The following is a 22,457-nucleotide window of genomic DNA, read 5'->3' as shown; positions in this document are numbered from 1 at the left end:
ACCAAGGATGGAGGTGAGACTGACCGGCCTATAGTTGCCCGGGTCCTCCTTCCTCCCCTTTTTGAAAATGGGGACCACGTTAGCCCTTTTCCAGTCCTCCGGGACTTGGCCTGTGCGCCACGAGCATTCGAATATTCCCGCCAGTGGCTCTGCAATGACGTCGGCCAGTGCCTTCAGCACCCTGGGATGGAGCCCATCCGGGCCTGCCGACTTAAAGGCATCCAGTTCTTCCAAGTGACTCTGCACCACCTCAGGATCTACGCATGGAAGTCTGGCGCCTTGCTGCTGCCTCTCTACAACCCCAGTGAGAGACTTGTCATGCCCCTCACTTAGGAACACTGAGGCAAAGAACTCGTTGAGGAGTTCAGCCTTGTCCCCTCTATCTGTCACCAATTGCTTCTGCCCATTTAGCAGGGGTCCTATTCCTCCCTGGGCCTTCCTTTTACTCCCTATGCATCTAAAAAACAATTTCTTGTTGTCCTTTACTTGGGTTGCCATCCTCAGCTCCATGGTAGCTTTGGCCCGCCTAACTGCCTCCCTACAAGCACGAGCAGAGGAGGTATATTCATCTTTAGTGATCTCACCCTGTTTCCACTTTTTATGTGCTCCCCTTTTGGCCCTTAGGCTGCCCTGGATTTCTCTGGTCAGCCATGGAAGCCTCCTGGCCCCTTTCCCTCTTTTGCCTCACACGGGGATCGTCTTGCTTTGTGCCCAAAGGATCGTTTCCTTAAGGCACAGCCACCCTTCTTGGGCACCCATCCCATCAAAACTCCTACTCTGCAGTGCTTCCTTGACTAATCGCCTGAGTGCAGTGAGATCAGCTTTCCTAAAGTCTAGCACTTTCACCCTACTAGTTACCTTACCCACTCGACGTCTTATGTTGAATTCTATCATAAGGTGATCACTGTCTCCCAGATAGCTACCGATTTGGAGGTCCCCTATCATGTCATCTCCCGTTGCCAATACCAGATCCAGTATGGCATTCCCCCTAGTGGGACCATACACCTCCTGTGTCAGGTGGAGGTCCTGTACACAAGTTAGAAACCTGCGTGAGCAATGGGACCTTGCTGTCTGCGTCTCCCAGCAGATGTCCGGGTAGTTTAGGTCCCCCATGACTACCGCCTCTTTAGCTTTTATGGTCTCCGAGAGTTGCCTCAGGAGCCCCGCATCTATTTCTTCCCCTTGGTGTGGGGGTCTGTAACAGACCCCTACCACCAAATCCCTTTCTCCTTGCCCCCCATGTAGCCTAACCCACAATCCTTCTACTTCCTCAGCCTCGGATTCTGTCTTGATGAGGGTTGATGTATATTGCTCACTGACATAAAGTGCAACCCCCCCCCCCCTTTCTTCCCCGACCTGTCCTTTCTGTACAATCTATAGCCCTCAATATGTACCGCCCAGTCATGGGATGAATCCCACCAGGTCTCTGTTAGCCCTACTAAGTCATAGGTGTTTAGTGCAAGCAGGAGCGCTAGTTCATCCTGCTTGTTCCCCATGCTCCTAGCATTAGTATATAGGCACTTGAGCCCTGCGACTGGCGCCTTTGCTGCCCCCCTGCTCCCAGTCCCATGGGGCCCATTGTTTCTTACCTTCTTGTTCCTTACCTGTTCTGTTGTGCTGGCCTCCCCATGGCTTTCAGGTTCCCAATGTTCTCCTTCTTCAGGCTGGGCTGTCCTTGTGGGTGCCACATGGTTTGGTGGTCCACAGCTTCCCCTGCCCTCGTACTCCCCTCCCCCCGACGAGCCTAGTTTAAAGCCCGCCGGAGGAGATCCGCCAACCTAGAAGAAAACACACGCTTACCTTTGGGGGACAGGTGAAGCCCATCCCAGCTGAGCATGTCCCTTGTCGTGATGTGCGGGTCATGGTCCAGGAAGCCGAAGCCTGCCTCGAGACACCACTGCCGAAGCCGCCAGTTGGTCTCTCTGATGCAGTTCTCCTGCCGTCTTCCTCGTCCGGTCACTGGTAGGATGGAAGAGAAAACCACCTGGGCACCGAACTCCTTCAGCACGCCGCCCAGAGCACAGTAGTCCGCCATCAAGTGATCGGGGGTTCTCCTGGCCGCATCATTAGTACCCACATGGACTAGGACCATGGGGTAATAATCGGTGGGCTTGATCCTGGCCTGGATTACCTCCGTCACATCCCGAATCTTTGCTCCAGGGAGGCAGCATACCTCTCGTGCCGAGGGGTCCTGGCGACAGATGGGTCCTTCCGTACCTCTCAGGATGGAGTCTCCTATGACGAGCACAGGTCGCCTCTTCCTCTGAGTCATCGTGGATCTCTTGATCTGTTTGGGGTGTGAAGAACATGGTGTTTCTTCTTGCCCAAGGGTGTCCTCCTCCCCTTCCATCTCCTGCAGGGTCGCCAGGGCCTCGTACCTGTTCACCAGTCGGACTGGAGAAGCTGGTACCGGTTCTCTGCGTGCCACTCCGGTCCTGGCTGTGACCGTCTGCCACTCTGCTGTGGAGGGTATTCCCCGGGGTGCTTCTTCCTTTGGTGCCTGGGCCTGCAGGGAAAGGAAATAACTGTCAATTTCATCCTCCGCCTCCCTGATCCCCCTCAGCCTGCTAACCTCCTCCCGGAGCTCCCTCACCTGCGCCTCCAGGGCCCTAAGACGGGCACCTGCCGGACAGGCGTGGGGGCCCCCAATCTCTGCCCCCCCCGGCCCTGCTGGGGATACCCCACAGGCCAGGAGGTAGGGGGACACCGGCTCCCCCATGGGCTCGGTCTGGGTGGAGGCCTCAGACCTGCCCCGGGTAGCCTCGTCCCCCTGGGCAGAGGCCCTAGCAGTACTCCTCGTAGACACCATTCTACAAGCTGCTGTTTATAGACCTGCGCGGTGTCTACGCCCTACCCCTACAGGAGTCCCACTCCTGGCCCTCCTGGCCCGCCCTCCGGCGCGAACGCCCGCGCAAACGCCGGCGTGCTCTTACAGAGCGCGCCTGTTTGCGCGCTCTGTTCGCGCTGCGCGGCTCGGGAGCGCGGCTCCCTACCGGCTCAGCTATATGGGACCCGGGGGGCTTCCCCTCCGGATCCGGCTCAGCTGCACCGGGTCCCTCCGCCCCACTTACCTTCGGGGGATCAGCTGCTGCTGCCCCCGCTGCTGATTCTTCTGTTTTTGCTGCTGCCGCCACCGCCTCCGGTCAGTTGGTTGGTAAGAAGGGCACACGTGCGTGCGGGACACACGTGTGCTGCCTCCTCTCCTTCCCGCTGGCTGTTTCGTTTTGAGGCTGTTTTGAAGTCCTTTGTTTCTTTTTGATTTCTCTGTTTTGAGCTCAAAATGAATTGAAACAGCATCCAAACGAAACAGCCAGCAAAATTTCACACAGCCCTAGTGTATAGGCACTCTAATAGTCCTTTGTTGACTTCAGTGCCTTCCCTAGCCACCTTCAGTGGCCTGCTCTGCCTCTTCAGGCATCCAATGCCTCACAGCTCAAAACACAATGAGCAATACACCACCCCAAGACATTTGGAGGTGAGGGATCTTTCTGACAGCCTTCCCCAAGCTCCCACTCAGTCCCACTGACTTTTACCAGCTCTGGCCCTCCTGGGCCTAGTCACCTCTCCCTTAGTCTCTGGTCTTGTTTTTCAGCTTTAAGCAAAGAGTTTCTTCTTCTTGCACAGGATCTAGGTCCCACTGCTGCTTCCCTTTACTCCCAGCAGGGAGCCCCTGCCTCCAGCTCTGTTCAGGTCAGACTCTGCACATGGCTCAAATGGCCCCTGACTCTGACCCCTTCTGGTCACCTGCCCTGGGAGCCTTTCAGCAGGGTACAGGTGTTTTCCATTGATTGCATCAACAGGACATTACCTAATTACCTGCCAGCTGGTTATTTTCTGAAACTTTCTAACTCTACTGCCTAGCCTTGCTCTCAGTAAAAGGGCTTGGCCCCTATTACACAAAGAAGTACTTCTGTTATAGGACAACTAGTATAGAGCAATGATTTCCATCACTGTGTAGACTTGGGATGTCCAGCATGCTCCAGAATTTCCACAGCAGAAAGCAGACTTTCATGGAACTACATGAGGAGCTTTCTCTGCCTCTCTTGCTTCAGGGTCTACAAACTGGGGAGAGCATGCCAATTCAGAAGTGGATACTTCTGTTTGAAAGCTGGCTACCTCAAGGTACATCTACACATGCATTTCACTGCAGAGCTGACTAAGGAGCTCCACAGTAAAGTGTCACTGTCTACATGTGCATCCATGTTAGGGCACAGTAAATGAATTAAGTCCACTGTAGAATAGTACTGTCCAGGACAAGTACTATCCTACAGCAGAGTAGTTACATGTGCCAAAACGTATGTATAAACAGAAACCAGGGCTGGCTAGTGCACAAGGGTGCTATAATGCAGAGGCTGCCTGCCAGCTATCCCCACACTATAGCAACCCTTGTACCACAGCCAACCCATCTGCAGCACATTAATCCAGTTTGGAGCAGCGCTGGGCTAGCAGGCTGACCCCCTGTGTTGCCTGCTATGGTCCAGGGCTCACGTTTAAACACTGCACCTGGGAGAAATAAACTCTGGTGCAAACTGCACCGGAGTAAATTTCTCTGTCCTAATTGCACCCTCAGACTGGTATAGGTCAGAGGCTAAACAGGTTGGTGTTGAGAAGGCAACTGCTGGCACCACAGTAGAATTTTGTCAGACCATTACTGTTGCAAGTGATGTCCCTGCCACACCACCCCTGAAAGGCTCTTGTGGCTCCTAGGGGTGCTTTGGCACCCTAGTTGAGAACCACCATTGGGCTAGAGAATCATACTCTTGTTCTCACTATCTGGCCCATTCCAGGATAGTCCATAAGCTTGTGGGTAGAACACATTCATGGGAAGTGGGGAATGTGTGGTAAAAGACCCTCAAGTAGATAAGGGAAATTCATCCAGCTATCCTACATCCTGTTCAATGCTCTAAGCCAGGGGTGTCAAATTCACTTTATGCCCTGGACCAAATGCAGACCACAGGGCTCTTTGAGGGCTGGATCCAGTCCAGGGCCTTAGGAAGCAGCAGTGACAGATCCAACTCTGACCTGGAGTATGTGGCAGCAGGGTTGATACCAGCAACAGCTCCAGCTCTGACCCAGGCCATGTGGTGATGGCTAGAACCCCTGCAATGTGCCAAGTGCCCCATTCCAGAGCCAGAGCTCCCATTGCCACATCCCCCATGCCATAGTGGTAGCTCCGGCTCTTGCTCCGGCTCCAGCATGGGGCACACAGCAGTGGCCAAGAAGCTGGGGCTGTGACAGTGGCAACAGGTGAAGTGACTGGGTGGTGACTGGAACCAGTTGAAGCACACTCATTTGCTCTCCTGCTGCCAGTCTCCATGCCCCACCTGGATTTTGACACAGGCCACAACCCCTGTTCATGCCTCCCAGCTTGTGGTGGTCTGCCAGGAGTGCCAGAATCCAGTCTGTAGATTCGATTTTTGACACCCTTGTTGTACTTCCTTCATAAAAGTAGGGAATACAACCCCTTCCTCCCCTGTCTGCCTTCTAGAAAAAGAAAACACACTGTAAATATGTCTAGCAGATGGAGCAAGATAATCCTGTTATGACATAATTTGTGGAGCCCAACAGAACTTCAACATGAGATAGACAGCACACTGTTCAGCATCATCCAGACAATGGCACATTTGGGATTGAAAATCACACTACAGTACTTCAGACGGCATTCCCCACACTGTGCAGAAATCCTATGCACAATCCATGCCCAGCTACTGTCTCCTTCAGAGCTTAAGTTGGGCTTTAGTGCATAGACCTTTTGCCCAGGGGAGTATTTCCCCCTAACGTTTATTTTCAGGAAGCATCCTGAACAGATAACACTGAACATAAGGGCTAAGAGTGTAATCCATTTCTGACCACCAAACCTTAGTTTATAAAACTTTTTTTTATTTTCCTAATAACTATATGACCTTCCTGTACTAGTTTCATGATTGGAGATTAATATGCTGCTGGGATCATTGCCCAGTCACTTCTGCCAACACAGAAGCCATTCCACGAGACAAGTTCCTCTGACTCCTGGGTACGATTTCAATATATTTCTATTTGTAAGTTATAATCTTTCCAGCCCATGGCTACCTGGTAATATACTGGGCCTACAGGAATGTAGAATCAGAAGCAATTTGCCATACTAATTCATCTGCCACAGTGGCAGCAACAAAATATTTTTAAAATGTATGGATAATTAAATCATCCCCCGTTGCAGGGAAGTACGTGATAGTGGGTGAGTCTGTTCTTTGCATCATTCTAGTTAAGATGTTAAATTCTAAATGTAATTTAGGGAAACTTCACTAGCAACATTTTGCACAGCGCACTCTTTCGCATCTAAAGCCTGGTCACAAACCTGGACAATGCATCATTTAGTCTCTGATCCTGCAGGCAAACCCTTGGGCTTCCACGGAGCACCAATTAATTCAATATGGCATCACAAAGGTTTGGGGTTCTGTTGGTGTGGAAAACCTTGAAGACTAAACCTTAGTTATCATTTGACTGAGCTTCCCCTTTGTACTTAATTGTTCTTCACAAACCAATCCCTTCCCTAATGGCAGCAGTAATAAAAAAAATCACTGTTTATAAACCCCTTTTATCTAAAAATCCCAAAGTACTATGCAAAATGTGACCAGTCATCCAAATACATGCCAATGTTTTGCTGTAAACCCACGAGTAATTTCATTGACAGTTCATGTGAGGAAAGTTATACACTTTGGGTATCACTGTGATATACAAAATTAGTGGATAAACTGACCTACCTTCTAGTAGCCATAGCGCTAGTACATTTGTACAGTGTTTATGACTGATACTGCCCAGTATGTATTGAATGTGGATACTCCAGGATGCCCATAAAACACACTGAAAAATGCAAGCTGATTACATAGGCAGCTTTTTAATCAATAAGATCTATAGACTTTATAGTATTTCTTTCTCTAGAATCTCATAAAATACATGGAAGTCTTAATTATAGCTGAAGTTATCTGAACTATTTTGGCCTTTGATTTTATAATACAATACGTAATTCCTGTTGGCGTAATAAACCAATAAGTTTAGTATTTGTTATAAATGAGTTAAATTTATAAGGCTATCAAAATACCTCCTAGTTCCTGTTAATGTTTAGGAAACATTTCTGAAATATTTTAGGTCTTTCAACAAAAGAATTGCTACACCTTGTGCTGAGCTTCTGTTAGACCAAAATCTTAACATAATCAGGAGTCCAGCTTCCAGCACCAGTCAAACTCATGGAAATATCATGTATGTGGATGCAACGGGTAGAGGAGGAATTGAATGACTACAAGACCACAATTTCAGCTATAATTTGTGGCTTGGAGCTTGGTCTGATCTACTCAGATTTTATAGCAAGGGTGCCTGGACCTAAGAACCTTGTTTGAATGTAAGCTATCTAGAAGGGCTGGGGGAGAATGGTTGGCCATTGTGTTGGCCTCCTGATAGCCCTATAGAACTGGACAATCAAGCTGATAGGGAATTGGTATACTTGTTTCATATGATTGTTAAAAATTGATCTGCAGCTAGTGCAATCTGGAGTACTGCTGCAAAGTGCTCATTGCCTGCATTTGCTGATCAGAACGTTGCTTCATGCTGCTGCTGTAGCTGTAGCTGTTACTTTGGGCTGAAGATCATTATAAATCCACATGCAAAGGGGGAAGTGTTAATCTAACCCAGAGATAATGAATACATTAGGGCTGCCAACTCTGTTTGAATCTATTCCGGGAAGTTTCATCACATGATGTAATGACATTAATGACTTTATGTCAGGAAGGCAAATGCACATTACTATTACATTTTAAAAACCCGCCAGACAACTGTATAAATCAGATTCAACATTTAATATTTATTTTAATGAATGCCCTATCATTTATCTCCCAGGTGACTCTCAGCAGTTTCCTGGAGATTTATCTCTAATTCCTGGAGACACCAGGGCAATCCTGGAGGGATGGCAACCCTGGAATACATGGATGACAGTCATAAGATGCCCACAGGCATGCTCTGGTGGTCAGCTAAAGTTGGTTAAAAATTGCCCCTTTTCACCAAATCCATTAGCATTCCCTTCACTGGTCCCTGCAAAACCCTGAACCTACACAATCATCTTAAAAAAACAAGCCATGGTGGGAACTCAAGCTTCAGTTAGTGATATTATATTACTAAGTATGTGAAATGAAGAATCCTCTGATTCTACTTTTAACATATATGAAAATATGATAACCAAAGTTATAGAATTGCCTAGTAATATTTTGTTGTTCTTTTTTTGACGGAAAAAACAGTAAAATAGTCCTGTCAAAATACTAAACACCACATAAAGGAGTTACAGATGCTGTACTTAGGTGGATTAGCTAAAGTATGGTATAAATGCTAGTTTCTTGAAAATCTATCCCCAAGGCGAAAATAAAAAGTTCCATGGTAGTTATTTTTTTTCTGCTCCTCAACAAAAACAGCTTTAAAAATATGATGCACATGAAGTGTTATATTTTTAAACTATGTTAGCTTTTGGCTAGGTATATGTTTTCTATTGAAGTTCACACCATAATCTGAGACACGTTAATTTAGGATAGGCGTCTACTGTAGTCAGCTGTTCAGTAGAATTTATACATGCATACATTCAAGGCCTTTCATTCCCTATAAGCCTGAGGAACATTGTGGATATTGGCTATTCAGCACTGCAGTTGGTCAGCTTATGGTAGGCTGTTTTTTCATTTCAGTTTCTACAGGTCCAAACCACAATGATCCACAGGGGGATTAGAGCATATATTAATGAGCTCTCATGCCCCTGTGAATTTCTCTTTCTAATTTGCCAGAATTTTATGTACCCCCTCAATGACCCCAGAAGTGATATTTTCTTCCATCTGGTACAGTTGTTTCATGTTAATGCATTGGTTTGAATATAAAACATAGGAATGCTGGTTAGCACAAAACCTAATGAAGGTTTGGGATCTTTATTTTTTTTTTTCCTTAAAGAATGACTCCACTCATTTAGTTCAATCCAACACCAAAATTTCAGATGTTATACATGAATACATTTCAGATGTTCAAACCTGAACCCTTTAAGTTAGGCAAATAAATCCATAATCAGGAACCTTGTACTCTTGCCTAAGCACAGAGGCTTGTGTGTGAACCCTATGGGCCTTCCTCTGCTGGTTGCCTCACTACTACTGCAGACTTATCACTGTCAGTGGTCTCACTTGCCACGACTTGATGGAATATGCTGACTAGGGACAGTTTCTCCAGTGGAACAGGCTCCCAGGTACGTGGCCCTTTTCTGGACAGGGGTCTGCACAGTGCCCATCCACTGTTATTCTAGTTGCACCTAGTAGCTCTGAGCCTGCTATTCAGGGCTACAGGCTTCAGGTGCAGCACAGCCTGTCGGAGGCTTGCAGCTGCCAAGCTGGACCGTGTTGCTGCTTATCCTTCTGCACAAGCACTTCCTGGCTGAGCTCAGAGCCAGTCCCTTGCATCCGATATGGCCTATGCCAGCATCTCCTGGCTGCTCTTAGTGTCTCACTCAGTCTTTGTACAATCTCTGTTCCTCTTCCCTACAATCCAGCCCACTTCCCCGAGCCAAGGCTGAGCTGCAGTCATGAGCAGCAGTCTAATTATGGGTGCACGTGCTCTGCCAGGGTTCACTTCACCCAAGACTGACACCAGAATTGCAATTGAAAATAAAATAAAACAAACACAAGTCTGGAAACTTAGCTGGTTCCTCCATACAACATCTTCCATCATCCTACAGCAGCCAGAAATTTCAACTCTCTACCTGATGCTGACTCCTGCTGACTGCCTTGGTCCCAGGAGCTCCCTCCCTTTGGGCTCCTTCTGCCTTTCTCCTCTCAGGTCTAGCTCGAGCCTCACGTTGTGGCAGTGGGTCACCTGAGTCCTCCACTTCTGCCCTGAGTAATTCCCACACCCTACAGTTATATGGCTTCTGCTGCCTCAGCCTCAGCCACACCTGGAAGTTCATTAACCTTGACCATGTGATAAAGGTAGGTAGGTGAGCATGCGTGTGTGTGGGTGTGTGCATGTGTGTGTGGAGCAATAGGGAGCAAGCACAGAGTGGGGCAAGAGATAGGGAGGTGCTGACCCAGGAACAAACAGGGGAGGTCATGTCTACATTGCAGTGAGAAGGGAGAGGGAAGCTAGGTGATAAAAGAAATTGGGGGGAGGCGGGGGCAGGAGAGACTAGCAGCAAGAGAAAGCTCGCTCTGAGTGTCTTCAACTCCCTAGCAATGGGGTAGAGACCCTATTACAAAACTAAATAAGTAGCCTGGTTTTTCAAAGACACTGAATGTAAAAAAAGTTTAATACACAAGAGCTCTGGTTAGAGACTGACTTGTATTTCCTGCTTCCAGTCAATTGACATGGGGGGGGGGGAGGGGTGTTCTTAGGACTGGGTAGTGGCCAGTATCTATGGACTGCAATGGCTGCTGTTATACTGTTCCCATCAAAGCAAGGTCCCACGGAGACACAGTTAGCATATTCTTCAAAAAAGCTGATGACTTCTACTTAGACTTCTATTTGGACAGTAGTTTCCATTCAAATAGCTGTTCTCATACAGGGAACTGAGTACATATTGGATGAAACTATGGACTAGTGCAGTTCCCCATGCAGAATTCCCATTAAAAGCAATAGGAACTGAATGCATTTTTGAGGGCAGAGTTCAGCCTACTGTTCTCTCTTGTTGAGAATGTATATTTGCTTTTCCTTGCTTCCTTGTGACCTCCATCTGAATAATTAAAAAAAAGGGTACCTTTTTTCTGAGGTGAATGAAAACCCTAACAATGATAATGTCTACTAATGTAACAATTAGAACTCTGCTAGATGGAAAAGAAAAAAATAGACATATGGTAGACACAAAAATGAGTAAGTAGATAACCATATATGGCAATATGTATGGGCTAGACACTAAACTTATTTGGCAGAAATGCATATCAAGAATCCTTATCCAGAGCCAAAGCCTCACACACAAAAAAGCCAAATTTAGCACAAGTTTCCCTATCTTAGTTGCATGCCAAGTATATTTTTTAGATACATCTGCTCCTCCATCCCTTTCACTCATCACTAAACACATCTCAGGAGGGTTTATGTCACCTGATTTCATGACATGAAGCTTATTCCTCCAACAAATGTATAATAAAAAAGCACATTGCTGAGTATTAAAATGTGTTACTACATGTGGCACACATCTGTGGTACATGACAATACACTTCACTTTCATACAGGAAAACAAGACAGCTAGCCTTGCAAAATCTGTTTTGTCCATCTTTAAAACACCCATTTCAGAAACGTAGGTGCAAAGCAGCATACTTCTATAAACACTGACCATAATGGGTTGGTCACCAGTGAGTGGAACAACTGCTCTGGACACACGGCACCTTGAAAGAGAAGTAACCAGCATGGAGTGGCATGGGCATATCAGTAAGCTTGCTGTCTTAAATGGCTTATGGTGACTGCTCAGTGCCAAGGCAGTAGGTAATGCAGTTACATTGCATGTGTTCTGGGTGCGAGCCATGCTTCTCTGTGGCACTCTCTAGCACCATGTGGAGGTGGGATAGCCATGCCCTTAAAGTGCTTCAAAGGGAAATTATTCCATTACATTGTTCTTGGAGCTGCCACTGGAAAGTCCATCTAAAGGAATCACATCTTATTGGGATAATTCCAGGAGATCTTACTCATTTTTTACCCTGTATGGTAGTTTTGTATTCATTTTCCATTTTGTTACTATCCCCTTCTTTTCCATTGGCGTTCTCTCCTTTGTTCTTTTGTCACAGCCTCATTTAGGCAGAACACCAACAGAAAAGCACTCAAGCCTTATGTTTAACTCAAACATGGTTCAGCAGATTTGAAATTAGGCAAAATGAGTTCATTTATTTCCCAAACAGCCCTGTTTACTTGAGATTTGCTCTTACACACTGTGAGCCAAGTCATAAACACGAATATTTGATGCAAATGCTCTTACGGCCCATAAACTGGGTATGATGCTAAACAGCAGTGAAGAAACTCTGAAGTTTCTATAGTATTCAGCTGGCACAGAAGGACCAACAACTGTGACCAACGATTACAAAATTGGTCAGACTTTTACCCTTCCAACTTTGATCTGATTTTAGATATGCATCATCTATCTCCTTCACTGTCCCCTACAGCAAAAGGGAAATTATTTTACATTTACATACATTAAAAATTGCCAAGAAATATGCAGTTACTAAAAATATTCCTTCATGAGGGTTTGATTATTTTTTGTTCAAAATCACCATCCAGATTTCCCTCTTATTTCTTTCACTAAAGCCCACAGTGGTGATTCTCTTCACAGTAGTTTTACACCACACAATCATAAAATCATGGAAACGTAAGGCTTTAAGGAACCGCAAATGATCATCTAGTCCAACCCTGCTCAAGGCAGGATCAGAAGCAGCATCAAAACTCCATTTGCTCCAATAATGTTTTACTGGTATAAGTGAAAAAGAATCAAGACTATTGTTTCATTCATTTTGAAGTAATGTTTACTGCAGCCTAGATTGTTAGGTCCACATCTTCAGTCATTTCTATCCATGGGCTTATACAGGGACACTCAAGTTAATTCATGGGGGGTTTTAAAATGGATTAGTTAAACCTCATTAAACTCCTATGTGGATGTTCTTTTTCAGAATGTAACTTGGCTTAATTCAATTCATCACAACTCACTTTGCAAGTGAATTAAGCTAACTCAACTCAAAGCCACTAAATAAGAACAATTTAATGCAGTTTAATAAATCTACCTTAAACATTCATTCATATCATCTTTTCTGTGTGTCCCTATGTAGAAAAGCCCTAGGGTACAAGTACATAAAATGCAATGTTTTCTGACCCCTTCAAGTTGCACCTATAGAAGATATATGCATGAATGTATGATTTCATGCCTAAATACCTGGTTGCTCTTGTTGGACGTGATTCTCCACTGCTGTGCCTCTGATATACTGATTCACACCACTAACAAATAAATTCCAAATGCTCTTAGGCTTGATTTTCATTTCCACTGAAATCTGGTAGTGTAATGAGGCCTTAAAAAGGGTGTATGTTTCACGTAGATTATTTAAGACCAGGAATGCACGTAGATTATTTAAGACCTGTAATGCACCAGGAGGGGTAAGGAGGACCTCACGTAGCTGAGAGTCAAACCCCCGCCATTCTGATGAGGTGGAGATTTACACTCACTTTGTATATAATCAGCTACACAAGGTGCATCGGGCACTGGAGAATGAAGTCCATATTCTACAGGCGGAACACATTTGTCTTATGTCACTATAGTATGTAGAGTTGCATCAGAGATGTTTTTCCTATTCAGATATTGTAATACGTGTTTGAAAAGGCATTCGTAATTTACTCGTCATATGTGGAGATGAAAAAGATCATGGAAATATTCAAAACAGGCTCCAGGATTTTGGAAACAATCTTTCAAAGAAAAAAACCCCAAGATATTACCAGACACAGGTAATGGATTGCTCAGGTTCACCATCTGCAAAGGATAACATATAGAGTAGATTGCTCAATTGCCAGTGATAACTGCAACCAAAGAGCTATCACCTTAGTATAACCAGATGTAACCTCTGTTACTGCAAGGGAAGGTAATGCAGAGAATCTCATAGGGGCAAACTAAGTGAGTACTATTTGCTACTAACTCTGTTTTAATGCCAAAGACACCTACACGTCCATTGAAATGTTAATAGGAGAGGTTCCTGTATGCTTAGAAGACCTGAAACTGCGAACGTGTCACACCTGCAACTGTAGTTCATACTGCAGGTATTCCAAGTACCCAGCACTTGAAAAGAATTACGACAGCGTAGTGCCATTATACAACACCAATCTAATACAGCAATTTAAAGTGATTTTGAAGTCAATAGGCTTCATTCTTCTTTACATTAAGAGCGTTTATACCATTCCAACAATGTAAAGGAGCCTTAAATTGGGTCTAACTAATATTTTACTACTTTTACGTCCGTTTAGAGTGCCCAAGGGTGCAGATAAAAGCGACAATTTTCACTGATCTGGCCACAGAAACCAGTTTATAGCTGGACCAAACACAAGTGCATGACTGCAGACAGCTTCAAAAATGGCTGATTAGGTGAAAATCTGACCCCTCTTTGCATGAGGGATGAGATAAAGACATTTCAAAATATAGCATCTTTTGTAAGTTGTGTCTACTGAGCTCCCAGCCTGGTGCTATTTTCAGAATGGGAGGTGGGAAAGGTAGTGGAGGGTGTTCAGTCTGGGGGGTTTTCAGCCCCCCCTCAAGGGTGTGGCAGATGTATTGGATCCTCCAGCTGGGGACCCCCAAGAATGAGCTCCCTCTGCTGCTTTCCTGCCCTCCCAAAACAGCACGCACTGGCAGAAAGCCCTGGCCATTGCTATGGGAACCTGATGGCAGGCTCCCAGCCCACAGCTAGGTTCCATTCCCCCCAGAACCAACAGTGAACTTCTGTTTGGTCTGGGGTAACAGTGTAACTCATAGCGCTTCGCAAAAATCATTGGGAGTTACAGCTGGGAGCTGCATTGCTCTCTGCACCCCAGTGTAAATAAAAATTCAGGCCCCTGGGGGTTCCACAGGCCCAATGTTGTTGTTGCTGCTGCTTTTATTTCATAGTTTCATAGTTGGTAGGGTTGGAAGGGACCTGAGCAGATCATCAAGTCCGACCCCCTGCCATGGCAGGAAAGAGTACTGGGGTCAAATGACCCCAGCAAGGTGTTCATCCAGCCTCCTCTAAAAGACCTCCAGGGTAGGAGCCAGCACCACTTCTCTTGGAAGTTGGTTCCAGATCTTAGCTGCCCTGACAGTGAAGAAGCACCTCCTGATGTCTAGCCTGAATCTACCCTCTGCCAGCTTGTGACCAGTATTTCTTGTCACTCCTGGTAGTGCTCAGGGGAACAGGGACTCCCCCAATGCCTGCTGGTCCCCTCTGACTAGTTTGTAACAGGCCACTAGATCCCCCCTCAGCCTTCTCTTGTGGAGGCTGAACAGGTTCAGGTCCCTTAGCCTCTCCTTATAGGGCCTGCCCTGCTGCCCCCTGATCATGCAGGCAGCCCTCCTCTGAACCCTCTCAATGCTGTCCACATCCCTCCTGAAGTGCAGCGCCCAGAACTGGACACAGTACTCCAACTGCGGCCTGACCAGGGCCGCATAGAGGGGGAGGATGACCTCCTTGGACCTGCTTGAGATGCATCTGTGGATGCATGACAAGGTGCAGTTGGCCTTCCTGACTGTGTCCCCACACTGTCGGCCCATGTTCATTTTGGATCATGATTCCAAGATCCTTTTCTGTCTCTGCACTGATGAGAAGGGAGTTCCCCAGCCTGTAGGTATTCTGCTGGTTCTTCCCCCCAGGTGCAGTACCTTGCACTTGTCAGTGTTGAAACCCATCCTGTTCTCATCTGCCCATCCCTGTAACCTGTCTAGGTCTGATTGCAGCCTATTCCTCCCTTCTAGTGTGCCCACTTCGCCCCACATCTTAGTGTCATCTGCGAATTTGAACAGGGTGCTTTTTACCCCCTCGTCCAAGTCACTGATGAAGATGTTGAACTGTGCGGGCCCAAGGACCGAGTCCTGGGGAACCCCACTGCCCACATCCCTCCAGGTCAAAAATGACCCATCCACCACCACTCTCTGGGTGCAGTCCTCCAGCCAACTTGTGACCCATTTGACTGTGTAGGTGTTGACACAACAGTCCCCTAGTTTTTTAATGAGAATGGGGTGAGAGACAGTGTCAAAGGCCTTCCTAAAGTCCAGAAAGACTACATCCACTGCTACCTCTGCATCTAAGGACTTTGTGACCTGGTCATAGAAGGCCACCAGGTTGGTCTGACAGGAACTGCTTCTAATGAACCCATGTTGGTTGCCCCTAAGCATAAACTCCCCTGCTAGCCCCTCGCAGACATGTGCCAGGATAAGTCTCTCAAAAAGCTTACCCAGGATTGAGGTAAGACTGACTGGCCTATAGTTTCCTGGGTCCTCCTTCCTCCCTTTTTTGAAAATGGGAACCACATTGGCCCTTTTGCAGTCCTCTGGCACCATGCCAGAGCACCATGAGTGCTCGTAAAGCCATGCCAAGGGTCCCTCTATGACCGCTGCTAATTCCCTCAGCACTCTGGGGTGGAGATCATCAGAACCTCCTGATTTAAATACATCTAGTCCCTCCAGAAGTTCCCTGACTAGGTCCTCACTGATCCTAGGCCTGGGTGCACCTCCCCTGGAACCTAAGGGGGTCCTGGTGGGGGGGCTGACCTGGTCCCTGCTTAGAAAAATGGAGGCAAAGAAATTGTTAAATAGGTTAGCTTTGCTGTCTAGTGCAATTATCAGATTTCCTAGCGTGTCCTGCAGAGGCCCCACATTACCCAGTACCTTCTTTTTATCCCCTATGTATTTAAAAAAGTATGTCTTGCTGTCTTTGATCCGGGTAGCTAGTCCCAGTTCCATCTCCGTCTTGGCCTTGACTGCCCCCCTACAGCCCCAAGCAACCAAGGTATAGTCCTGCCTGGTGATGGCCCCTCCCTTCCATTGGGTGTACGCCTCCTTTTTAGCTAGGAGACATTTCTGTATGCTTTTGGTGAGCCATGGGGGCTTTTGCGCCCTCTTGCCCCCTTTGATCTGCATTGGGATTACCTCCCTTTGGGCTTGGAGGATCATCTCCTTAAGGAACAACCACTCTTCCTGGACACCCAACTCCCCTCCCCTTCAAGACCTCAGTGCCTCTCCGACTATTCTCCTTACCTCATTGAAATCTGCCCTCTTGAAGTCCATGGCTGCTGCCTTGCTGCAGGCCTTTGCCACCTTGCACTGGATGGTGAATTCCAGCAGGCGATGATCACTGTCACCCAGGTGGTCAAGCACCCACAGACCCTTCACCAGGTCATTGCCTGTGGCCAGGACCAGATCCAACAAGGCGTTTCCCCTGGTGGGGCTGTGCACCTCCTGGGTTAGATGGAGGTCCTGTATCTCGGCTAGGAACCTATGTGAGCAGCCAGACCTGGCTGATTGTTCTTCCCAGCAAATGTCTGGAAAGTTCAGGTCACCTATGATGAACACATCCTTTGACCTAACTACCTCCGTGAGATGACTTAAGAATTCCTGGTCTAGCTCTTCCCCTTGGTTGGGTGGTCTGTAGTAGACCCCCACCGTCAAGTCCCTTTCCCCTTGACTTCCTTGTATTCTAACCCAGAGCACTTCAGTGTGCCCCTCCTCTGACCCAGGAGAGAGCTAATGGGAGAGCTAATTAACTTGGGGTAGCAGCTAATGAGTTAATGGCCCTGTATAGGGACTTGGGGCCTCATTATGCCGGACTCTGTACAAAAAAAAAAAGTATTAAAAAGAGGTTTTAGCTTGATTAAACATATATACAGACAAACTTGGCTCATGCCACAGTAAAGAATACAGTAAAAGAGTCCTAAAGACATGGTCAATATTTGCAAACTCCAAGGGATCTCTACAGTGGCCCAACCACCATGGTTCTGAGTTTGGTGCACGCAAGTTTTAGTGGGTCCGCAAGACACGCTCAAGACTATTCACCCAAGTTGCATGAGGACACAATGTAGACATCCCAGAGTAAGAAATGCTCAGGCACTATAGTAATGGTGACTATTTCAGTACCTCAGATAGACTGTAGGATATTTAATTCAGAAAACTCATCTTCATATGAATAATTACAACTTTAAAACAGGTTTTCTTGTCTCTTTCATTCCTAAGCAAGTAAGAAATAATTTGCTCTGTGCCACCATTGCAGAAAAAGGGTCCAAGTTTGATGTCACTTATAAATCAGAAGTAGAATAGCTAGAGTCATTTGAGTTATATGTCCATAGAAACAATGTCAGTGAGACATGAATAAAGTTCAATATTTCAGTTTCATTCATTTATTTTCCCATTCCAACTAATCTGTCCAGAGAGTGAAATGATCCTTGGCTGCTAACCAAGCTGGAGAATATTGAAAAGATCAAAGGAGTACCAGCACATTGCTGTATTTCACAGAATATTGTATATTTGGCACAGGAACATCTCTGATAAGCATTACAAATATCTTTTTAATGGATATTTTATTCTCTTGACAAAGGCTGTTTGAGATTTGAAAGTGACACAAAACTAATTTATCCCAGCGTGTAGAAATGTAATCATCTGATAGAGAAATAGCATTAATTTTACCCATTCATGTAACACTCTTTAGATTAATCTTGGGATCCTCCTTGAATGTTATACAAAAGCACAAATTAACTGAGTTTGAAAGAGGCAAGAAAGGAACTAGCATGCAGATGTTTTACCATTAGCCTGATGTTTCTTAAGACTAGTCCATTTATTTCATCTTCAAAAACTTGTTCTTATTTTCTTTAAATGAATTCCATCTCATAACTTTTTTAATAGTTAGTGAATGTTCTGTTTAGCACATACTTTGGCCCATTATACTAATTATTTTAATTTATAAATCTTCAAACACATTGTACATATGTATGATCACACTGTCATGAAAACAATTTTATATTTATGTGATGCCTTTCAGCCAGAAGGATTACAGAGCAAATTCATACTTATTGATTTATAAATTATGGCCTAGGGTAAATGTAATCATGGAACCATTTTTGCCTTTGTACATATATTTCCAATTACATTCTTTTCTTTATTGGCAAATTACTGAAAATTTTCCATAATATTGGTCCTTTTCTTCTCTTTTTTTTCTTGTTAGTCAGAATTTTTTGCTGTGTCTTCATTGTCCCTGAGCTCTTTGTTGTCTTACCAGGCTACCCCCTCAGGATTTTTGTCGATGGCAAAATAAGTACCAAAAAACCAAAAAAGTAAGGATTTGAAGATCCTAGGAGAAACCAGAGCACACTTTCTTAATGAGTCTGCACTGAACTGTAAATAACATGGAGATTTATTTCAACAGACAAGAGATTCACCATGAGATAGTTTCATAGTGCCTAGGGTCGGAAGGGACCTAAACAGATCCATAGGTACAATCCAGAGAAAACAGGCAAAATGTTATGTTGCTAAATGCTTCACCTGGGGCAAATCCCAAGAGCTGTTTCCACAACCCTAGAAACTGCATGAGCTCCAAGGAGCTTCATAAATAGGCTCTCTATATAATGTATCACATAAAGCTAAGGATAGTCACACTCAGGGCATAAAGGGGAACAGAGGGTACGTATCATAATATGATAGGGGTAGGTTCCACAGGGGTCTTCACTGCAGTGTGTTCAAAATGAGGCAACTTTAGTTTTTGCTCAAGTTAAAATACACACACACACATGCATTTGTGCCTTTAATGGTTTGCTTGTTTTTCTTTCCTTGCTTTTGTCAAAAAGTCATAATTCTTTGTGGGAAAGCAGAACCTTTCTGTAAAGTCCCAGATTTCAATTTTAAAATGATTTAGCATGGAAATTTTCCATTCTTCCTTTCCTTTTTACCAACCTAGAGAGGCTCTCCATGAATCCTGAGTCTCATCTCTTCTAGAGTAGGGTTTTCTACTTCAAAGCAGAAGAAAACCTCTTGCAGCTGACACATGAAGAGAGGAGGGAGGACCAAGAAAAAGGTCCCTTGGCCACAGGTTTCTGAGCCAAAAAGGATTACTTTTGTTGGCAAGGAGCTCAAGACAGTCACTTGCAGAGTCTGTCTGAGAATGCAGTAGGAAAGAGAAGCACAACTGGACCAACTTTCTCAATTTAATTTTTGATCTTGTTCTGTCAGCCTTATGGCCTACTGAGCCTTTTCAATAATCAATCAGCTAACACTAGCTTTCCCTTTCATTTTCTAGGATTGTCACCAGAATCAGAAACTTAGGGACAGATATATAAAGTCAATGCCAAGAGAGGACATAGAGTTTGATGGCTACAGAGTAGCTTCATGTTTGTCCTTGAAAAAGTGCTTATCTCTGGATCTCACAGAAACTCATTTACTGCAGAACATGGCTGATTTGTGTGGTCCAAGTAACTAGAAGGCCTTGAATTTGGCTATGTAAGAAAAAGACACTGTGATACAGCCACCTCTGGATGATGTGACTTTTTTTTTTAATATTGTATGGCAATAGCGCATAAGTTTAGAGTTATAATTTAGCCAAAAGGGCTAAAGGCCAAAAGATGTGTAGAACTGGAAAAAGGACAGCAAGTTAGAGGGAGGGTCAGACAGCAAGTCTGTTGGATGCTGCCCTAAAAGGGAGAGGGAAGGACCTTGGGTTCCAGCACCTGGTCCTGGCCCCACCAGTGATTGTTCTGCACCCTGTATTGAATATTCATTGAATTAACAGTAATGGGATAGTTTCTTCTGATTGAAGGCAGAGATCAGGGACCGGGGCACATACTAGGACCTCTTCATGGTCCACTGAAGTCGGAGTCTTATACCATCACTTCTGGATTTCCATTTTTATAACAATGTAATTTCTAGTCCTTGTTTGTTATGAGCTATTGGACTTCTAACTTATCACTGGTCCAGGACTGACCACTTCACCTCAGATAATTCATAGACACATGTTTGTATTATCTAAAATTGTACATCTTATCACAGTATTAGTCACTGTAACTTTTAATCGCCTTTAGGTAATTCAGTCATTTCAAATTTAGCCACTTGTTTAAGAGAGCGCTAACTATTTAAACCTTGAAAAGCAGCAAAGCTACATGTGCAATATATGTGTATAGAAGCTTTTTCATCTTTGGGCTTAACATCATCCCTGTTTAGTGAAGCACGTGCCTAAGTGTTGTTGACTTCTGTGGCACCTGAATGAGACTTAAGCAGGATGCATGCTTAAGTGCTTTTCTGAATAGCAATGGACTCATGCAGATCTGTCAATGCTTTGCTGATTCAGGGATTCTATCTGTAATTAATATCAACATTATAACCCCCACCAAGACGCTAAGCTCCGAAATACACTGAAGCCTGGATAAAATTGCAGTGTGCATTGTTTAAATATTTACACAGTACATCAAAACAAATGAAATCGGAGATTCCAGCTCCAGCATGAGCTGCAATCCTGTGAGAATGGGGCCTACTGTGTCATGGCACTTATTTTCATTTCTTTGATTTTTTTTTAAGACACTTATGGTGAATTAGTAATCATGGACAAGGGACAGAGTCATACTGTTTGAAACCTCCAGTATGCCTGGAAGTAAACAGACATCTAGTGCAACAATTTAAAAAGGACTTTAGCGGGATGGATTATTCTGAGAGCACAAAGACCAAGAAATCACTTTCACAGCTTAAGTTCATGATTATAAGGAAAAAGAATTAGGTCTTTTCTCCTTGTAATAAACTCTATTAAGAATATCAGGAAACAATCACTTTTGTATAAATTTTATATAGTAAGATGTGACTCTGGGTATGAACATAGTGGTTCATCAGAGTGATGTTTTACATTTATGGAATTTTAACTGTAGTTTTTAACAATCTGAATAAGTAGTGAAGAGTCCTTTCTAAAAATGATATTGTATTCATGTGAATTGGTCAGTGGTTTGGTGCAACATAAAATATAATTCACCTTGCTATATTAAAAACAAGTTCCTGCGTTACGTTAGAAATATTGCTGTCTTAAATAAATTCATAAGGCACTGCTAGACCATCTTTTAAAAACTTTATCAGAGTAATACAACAGAAGAAAGAGCATCTCTTCCAACCTATTTGTCTTCAAACTTCTCATCACAGCATCTGGGTAGCATTGAAGGCTCCCATCTTGTACTGCCAACCATAGGATCACAATGCAAAGGACTCCAGTGGACACTTATTAAATCACTATGTAAGGTGGAATTTGTATTTTCCTTGGGCACCTAAATGGAAGTTTCCAGCCCTGTTACCAGCATTTTGGTTGATTCTATTACTCCTGCAATGTGGACACATAAGCTTGTGTATGTGAACTGAATCTGTGCAGTAGTTTACACTCTGTCCATATACACACCCCCATTGTGGATACGTAAGTGCGCGTAAGTCATGACAATGTGGTTTTGGGCAGCACCCCCATGCTTAACATATATTAGGCTCTGCAGGCTATAGGAGTAGATTATTAACCTGAGAAGCAGCAGGAGACCCTGGTTCTGGGCCCCCTCAGCCAGAGGGGGTTTAAATCTACAGACTTCTGTGTGCAAAGTTCAAACCACCACACCACTCCCCAGAACCCTCTCATTTTTGTTCTGAACCACTGCACCTTGGATGTAACAGTGGAAGAAAAGCATCCAGAGCCTGTGGTGCAGAAGTCTGTACCCCACTGGGGACATGGATCCAGACCAGAACACAAGAGCTGTTCCTGCCACAGGCAGCAGCCATCAGTGAGTCACACACCTTCTAGCTTGCTTGCTTCCTCCTGGCCTCACATCTCTCATCTCAACTGCACAGGGACCCATCTTCAAAGGTGGCGCTGGTGATAGGCTAGATTCTGCCTAACCTATCCAGCCCTGGTGCTTTAAAACAGTGTATGGGAGAAGTCAAAGAGATAATGGTTCAAAATCCCTCTGGATCAATGGGTGCTACAACTCCG

General features: G+C 45.0%; 1 protein-coding gene across 5 annotated transcripts in view; it reads right to left on the bottom strand.

Annotated features, from left to right (window-relative positions):
• Positions 1-1,356: 1,356 nt before the first annotated feature.
• Positions 1,357-22,457, bottom strand: part of OSR1 (odd-skipped related transcription factor 1) — a 52,789-nt gene continuing 31,688 nt past the window's right edge. For all 5 annotated transcript variants that reach the window (XR_009462800.1, XR_009462799.1, XR_009462805.1 and 2 more), the window contains 3 exons: positions 2,379-22,457; positions 2,174-2,287; positions 1,357-1,959 (listed from right to left, as the gene is read on the bottom strand). The exon at positions 2,379-22,457 is cut by the window's right edge. The gene's annotated coding sequence lies outside the window, so the exon portion shown is untranslated. The remainder of the gene's footprint in view (positions 1,960-2,173; positions 2,288-2,378) is intronic.

This window comes from Alligator mississippiensis, chromosome 1, assembly GCF_030867095.1.
Source record: "Alligator mississippiensis isolate rAllMis1 chromosome 1, rAllMis1, whole genome shotgun sequence".
NCBI classification, from domain to species: domain Eukaryota; kingdom Metazoa; phylum Chordata; order Crocodylia; family Alligatoridae; genus Alligator; species Alligator mississippiensis.
The sequence above is the reverse complement of the archived record's forward strand: the minus strand, read 5'-3'. Positions and strand labels throughout refer to the sequence as shown.